The sequence below is a fragment of the Setaria viridis genome, chromosome 9 (genome assembly GCF_005286985.2).
Source record: "Setaria viridis chromosome 9, Setaria_viridis_v4.0, whole genome shotgun sequence".
Taxonomy (NCBI): Eukaryota; Viridiplantae; Streptophyta; class Magnoliopsida; order Poales; family Poaceae; genus Setaria; species Setaria viridis.
Genome location: NC_048271.2, coordinates 44,760,195 through 44,766,909, shown reverse-complemented (window position 1 = coordinate 44,766,909; position 6,715 = coordinate 44,760,195).

Sequence of the window (6,715 nt, the reverse complement as noted above, 5' to 3'; positions counted from 1 at the left end):
GGCCTTGGTGGTTTGTTAATCTATGGCTGAACCTCTATATGAGCAGGATCACTCGGCAGCCAGTGGACCGCATGACATTTCCCAATATTGAATCGGCAGAAGACCCTACCGAGCGTCGCCGATGCATGTCTTATGGCGAAGCAGCGTCAGCTTTTCCAGGTTGTGCATATTCTGCTACAAAAGTAGCCGAGTACTTTCGGTGCTTCTACAATGGATTCAATGAGGACGCTACCATCTGGTTCCCATACCAGCGAGACATCCCAGTCTTCGAGCTCCCCTCCTGCTTTGACTCGACTTCTGGCCGGTTTGATGAGGGTCTTTATGAAGAATTGATCAAACCAGGACTTTTACCGGCCAACTTCTTCTCGGGGAAAAATGCCCCCACATATGAGTTCTACAACCCATCTACTGCTGCTCGACAATTCGGCATGGGTCAGCTGCCGATACGGGTGTATTTCGCTGGCCGAATCAAGTTCAGAGAAGCGCTTAAAACCGGCCTGGATTATTGTCGGTTGCGAGACCGAATTCCGGATTCCAGTACGATCAATTTGAATGAGTGGCTATTATATCCATTTGCGATCCAGCCTTTCAAGCTTTGGTGGGCCGAATGGAAGCAGTTCTTATTCTGCAATTCAGCATCGGCGTACTGTAACCTTCTAGATCCATCCAACATTGATCCTAATGCCGAGGTATTTCTGATTACTGACTGTATTCTTTTCACCTTAATTGAGCACTAACGATTTCATTTCTTCTTTAGGCTGGGAATCAAGCTCCTCCCACGCACAGCCGCAGTGGTAGGCTAATAGAGAGTTATCCGTACACCACTTACCCTCTCCTCGGCTATGACGCTCCATCAGTCGATATGATTGCTGGCCGATCGAAGAGAGTTCAGAAGAAGGTCGTCAAGAAAACCAGTCGCCGAGTTCGAGCTCGTACGGGATCGGCGGACCCTCCTGTGCCCGCATCGGCAGAAGTCTTGACTGCACCGCCCCCGGCCACACAAAGTGCTGATACTCAGGCCATTACACAAGCCGGAGCGGCTGCCGCCTCACTATTGCTGGAAGCTTTACAAGTGAGTTCAAGCCTTACCACTTCCGATTTGTCAACTCAGTATTAACTCTTGTTGACTTTGTGCTTCTTAGGGTTCTTCTATGGAAACACAGTCAGTGACAACTCGACCGGATGCCAACACGCCGAGTGGATTTCTAATATCGTACCGGTGTATAAGAAAAACGGGAAGCTGCGCGTTTGCGTCGATTTCAGAAATCTTAATCAGGCCACACCAATGGATGGCTACCCCATGCCTACGGCCGATGTACTGATCGACGCTGCCGCGGGGCACAAAATTATTAGCTTCATGGATGGGAACGCTGGATACAATCAAATACTTATGGCCGAAGAGGACATACCCAAAACGGCTTTCAGATGTCCAGGCCATCTTGGTCTATTCGAGTGGGTGGTGATGACTTTCGGTTTGAAGAATGCTGGTGCTACATATCAGAGGGCGGAACTATATTTTCCACAAACTCATCGGCCTCCTGGTGGAGATCTACATCGACGACGTTGTGGTCAAGTCTAAAAGCCACGAGGAACACCTAGCCGATTTGCGAAGGGTCCTAGAGTGTACCAAAAAACATGGTCTTAAGATGAATCCCAACAAATGCGCTTTCGGCGTCTCCGCCGGACAGTTCTTAGGATTCATGGTGCACGAACGAGGCATTGAAGTCAATCAGAAGACTATAGCGGCTATCAACAAAGTCGTCGCCCCACAGAACAAAACTGAGCTACAGTCTCTAATCGGCAAGGTAAACTTCATCAGAAGATTTATATCTAATCTATCTGGACGGATCCAGGCGTTCACACCACTTCTAAAGTTGAAGCCAGACCAAGAATTTATTTGGGGAGAGGAACAGCGCAAGGCGTTAGAAGACATCAAGCGATACTTGGTCTCGCCCCCAGTCCTGGTTCCCCCTCAAACGGGCAAGCCGTTTAAACTATATTTATCAGCCGATGAAAAAGCTATTGGATCGGCTCTAGTCCAAGAATTTGAAGGCAAAGAACGGGTGATTTATTACGTTAGTAGAAGACTCCTGGATGCCGAAACAAGATATCCTCCAGTAGAGCGTTTGTGTTTGTGTCTTTTTCTTCTCGTGCACCAAACTCAGACACTATCTACTGTCGGCAGAATGTATAGTCGTATGCAAAGATGATGTAGTGAAATACATGCTGTCACTGCCGATATTGAAAGGGCGAATCGGTAAATGGATTTTAGCCTTGTCAGAATTCGACCTACGGTACGAATCGGCAAAAGCCGTCAAAGGTCAAGTCATGGCCGATTTCGTCGCACAGCACTGTGGGCCGGAGATCGCCTTCGTGGAACTAGCGCCTTGGCAGTTATTTTTTGATGGGTCATCATGCGGAGTCGGATCGGGAATCGGCATCGTTCTCATATCGCCTCGGGGGGCAAGATATGATTTTTCTCTGCCGATAGAGACCGCCGCCACCAACAATCAAGCGGAATACCGAGCTGTATTAAAAGGATTACGATTATTGAGAGAAGTCAAGGCCGATTCTGTCGAGGTCTTCGGAGATTCGATGCTAATTGTGGATCAACTAACCGGAAGAGCCGAGTGCAAAGATGACATATTGCGAATCCATCACGAAGATTGCTTGCAGCTGTTGAAAGAATTCAGATCGGCAGTAATCGAGCACGTCCCAAGAGACCGCAACGAAGAAGCAAACAAACTCGCTCAACATGCATCTGGGTATCGGCCGATTCCGGGCGCCATGGCCTTAGAGCTTGCAGCTGACGATTGGCGTAAGGAAATTGCCGATTACCTAAAAGATCCGTCCAAAAAGGTGGAGCGACGAGTGCGCTTTCATGCTACCAAGTACGTGTTGCTCGAAGATGATCTGTTCTACCGAACGGTCGATGGTGTTCTTCTTAAATGCCTCGGGACAGAAGAAGCCAAGACTCTAATGGGAGAAATCCATGAAGGGGTATGCGGAGCTCATCAATCAGCACATAAGATGAAGTGGATGATCAGAAACAATGGGTACTATTGGCCTACGATCCTTGAAGATTGTTTCAAATATTATAAGGGTTGTCAGGAGTGTCAAAAGTTTGGAAATGTCCAGCGTGCACCCGCATCGGCCATGAATCCCATCATCAAACCGTGGCCGTTCAGAGGGTGGGGAATAGACCTTATCGGCCAAATTTATCCACCATCGAGCAAGGGGCACAAGTTTATTCTGGTCGCCACCGATTATTTCACCAAATGGGTGGAGGCAATCCCTCTAAGAACTGTGACTTCGGCTATCATGGCCGATTTTGTAAGGGATCATATCGTATACCGATTCGGTATCCCTCAAACTATAACAACCGATCAAGGAACAATGTTCACATCGGGAGAGTTTGAGGAATTCACGACCGATATGGGCATCAAATTGCTAAATTCTTCTCCGTATTACGCTCAAGCCAATGGTCAAGCAGAATCCTCCAACAAAGGAATAATCAAGTTGATCAAAAGGAAGATTGAAGAATACCCGAAGAAGTGGCACCTATGCTTGACCGAAGCCCTGTGGGCATACAGAATGGCCTGTCACGGGGCGACCAAGTTATCCCCCTATCAGTTGGTATACGGTCACGATGCAGTACTTCCATGGGAGTCAAGGGCAGGATCAAGGCGCATTTCACTTCAGGACCAGTTGTCGGCCGATGACTACTCGGCTCTGATGAAGGAAGAACTTGATGACTTGGCCGGCCAACGACTGAGAGCTCTAATAAGCATCGAAGAGAATAAAAAGAGAGTAGCCAGGTGGTACGATAAAAAGGTCAAAGTCAAACAGTTCTCCCCTGGAGATTTGGTATGGAAGTTGGTACTACCGATCGGGTCGAAAGATCCTAAATTCGGCAAATGGTCTCCTACCTGGGAAGGGCCGTATAAAATCGGTAGGTGCGCTCCAGGGAATGCGTATATTTTGGAAACAACAGAGGGGGAAGAATTCACTAGGGCTCTGAATGGGAGGTACTTAAAAAGATACTACCCGAGTATATGGGTCGGGGCCTAAAGGGATAAACACAGTCAAGAATGACCGACACGACTCGGTTTTAAGACGCATATGAAATCGACCGGAACGGCCGATTACATTCATAATGGCCGATTACATTTGTTCGGGCCGATTACATTCGTTCGGTACGGGCGACCGATTACATGGCCGACAAAACACTAAGTCGCCCTTAGAATAAAAAATACAGCAACTAATCATTCTTTTTTACGCTCCCTCTCAGCCCGACCTAACTCTATCATGAGTCGAACGTATTCTTCTTCTATGGCCTTCATTGAACTCTCCGCTTCGACTTGACGGGGGAGATCTACGGGAAGGCGCGAAGCCTCCGCCGCCGCCAGAAGGACGGGCCGAGGAAGCATGCGGACCCCATCAGTGGAGGGCCGCAGGTTCCGAAGAAGCGGACGAGCCCTATCGGCAGGAAGCCGCGAGTTGCCGTTCCCTTCCAGGAAATCCAGGATCGTGCAGGTTGACGAAGTGATGTCACCACCAGGAACGTTGCGGCGATGACCCCTCATGGCTCGAGACATATGGCGGTGTTCGTTCACCACGGCGTCCAGGACTACTCGAGCATCTGCGGTGACATGGTCTTGGAGCTCCGCGTGATGAGCTAAAATCAGAACTTTGTCCTCCGGGGTCAGAGGGTCCTCAGAATGTATGCACTCGATAGCGCGTACAAGCTCCGAACTAAGGCGTTGAGGCTGAAACAGAGAGGGAATAAGTTGGCGCATTCATTTCCTAAGATCTGGAAGGAGAAGGCGAAGCGTCACCTGGTTGACGGAAGAGGACGATGACGGAGCCATAACAAAGTGGTTGCGCCGATGAGAGGAAGAGGAAAAATGAGATGGGAGCCAAATCAGTGTTATCGGGAGGAAGCGCCGGGGTCGATATTTATGGGGAAATACAGTGAAATTTGATGAGGCCACGTCCCATCGGTAATAAGGGAGGCAGTAAATAGAAGGCATCACGAAAGGTCAGTCAAAGACAGCAGTAAATGTTCGTACAAAACGGTCAGTGTTTTACAGATTACCCAAAAGGGTATCGATAGCCGTGATGGCCCGACGCCGGATCTGATCGGCAGAATCAAGAACCCGTTGGTCTTCTTCCGCCGATCCAGGGACTTCCGATGCGGTGCGGTGGAGTCTCAGAGCCTCCTGAGCAAGACGCTGCCTCTCCCGTGTCAAATCGGCAATAGCCGAAGGTAATTCTTGAAGCCTGCTCTCTTCGGCGCTGATGGCCCTGGTCACTTGTTCCATCTCTTTGGCAAGGTCCGCCCTCCGTCGTTTGAGGCGATCTATTTCACTAATGATCGCCGGCCGTGAATCTTCCAAGACATGGATCCGCCGATTCGCTTCTTGAGCCTGGTGCTTGAAAGCATTTTCATCTTCACGGATCTTGGCCAGTTTCGCGCGATCGGCCATATGACGAAGGGCTCTAAAAACGGGAATCCTCATGGACTCAATAAAAGCCGCCGGCGCCAACGCCTCTTCTGCTTCCTCTGGTACTCGTCCGCTGACGTCACTAAAAAGCTGCCGAATCGGCGAAGCATCTTCTACCAATCGGCCGATATCCCCTTGAAGGAGGGATCGGATATTGGTAAGCTTAGCCCGGACGTCGTCAGGAACGGAGCTTAAGGCAACTTGGCGAGAAGAAGTCTCCTCATCATCAGAGAGAGCGACTGCGAAAGAGAAGAGACTGTTGTTGGGAGAGTCTTGTTCCTGAAAAGAATAAAGAAAAAAGGGTAAATCGGCAGGGGGGCAGAGTAAATCGGCTGGTGAGGCTGGTTCAAGAACTTACCATCTTAAAACGGATTTCCTCATGCTGCGCTTGTAGAGCCGTTGTATCTTGTTCAGTGGCCTGAGTCATGGGTTCATCCGATGAAGAAGACTCTACGACAATCGGCACGGTGCTCGGACCGGCTCCCTGGGAAGGAATCGGTTGTCGAGGAACGCTTGGTGTGCCGATGGTCTACGTCGAGGGATTGGTTAAATATGTTATGCAAATACCCGAAGGGAGTCCATAAGACAAGTACCGTACCTCAATGGATGAAGGCAGGGGCGTGTTGGCATCCGGTCGAGTTGTCACTGACTGTGTTTCCATAGAAGAACCCTAAGAAGCACAAAGTCAACAAGAGTTAATACTGAGTTGACAAATCGGAAGTGGTAAGGCTTGAACTCACTTGTAAAGCTTCCAGCAATAGTGAGGCGGCAGCCGCTCCAGCTTGTGTAATGGCCTGAGTATCAGCACTTTGTGTGGCCGGGGGCGGTGCAGTCAAGACTTCTGCCGATGCGGGCACAGGAGGGTCCGCCGATCCCGTACGAGCTCGAACTCGGCGACTGGTTTTCTTGACGACCTTCTTCTGAACTCTCTTCGATCGGCCAGCAATCATATCGACTGATGGAGCGTCATAGCCGAGGAGAGGGTAAGTGGTGTACGGATAACTCTCTATTAGCCTACCACTGCGGCTGTGCGTGGGAGGAGCTTGATTCCCAGCCTAAAGAAGAAATGAAATCGTTAGTGCTCAATTAAGGTGAAAAGAATACAGTCAGTAATCAGAAATACCTCGGCATTAGGATCAATGTTGGATGGATCTAGAAGGTTACAGTACGCCGATGCTGAATTGCAGAATAAGAACTGCTTCCATTCG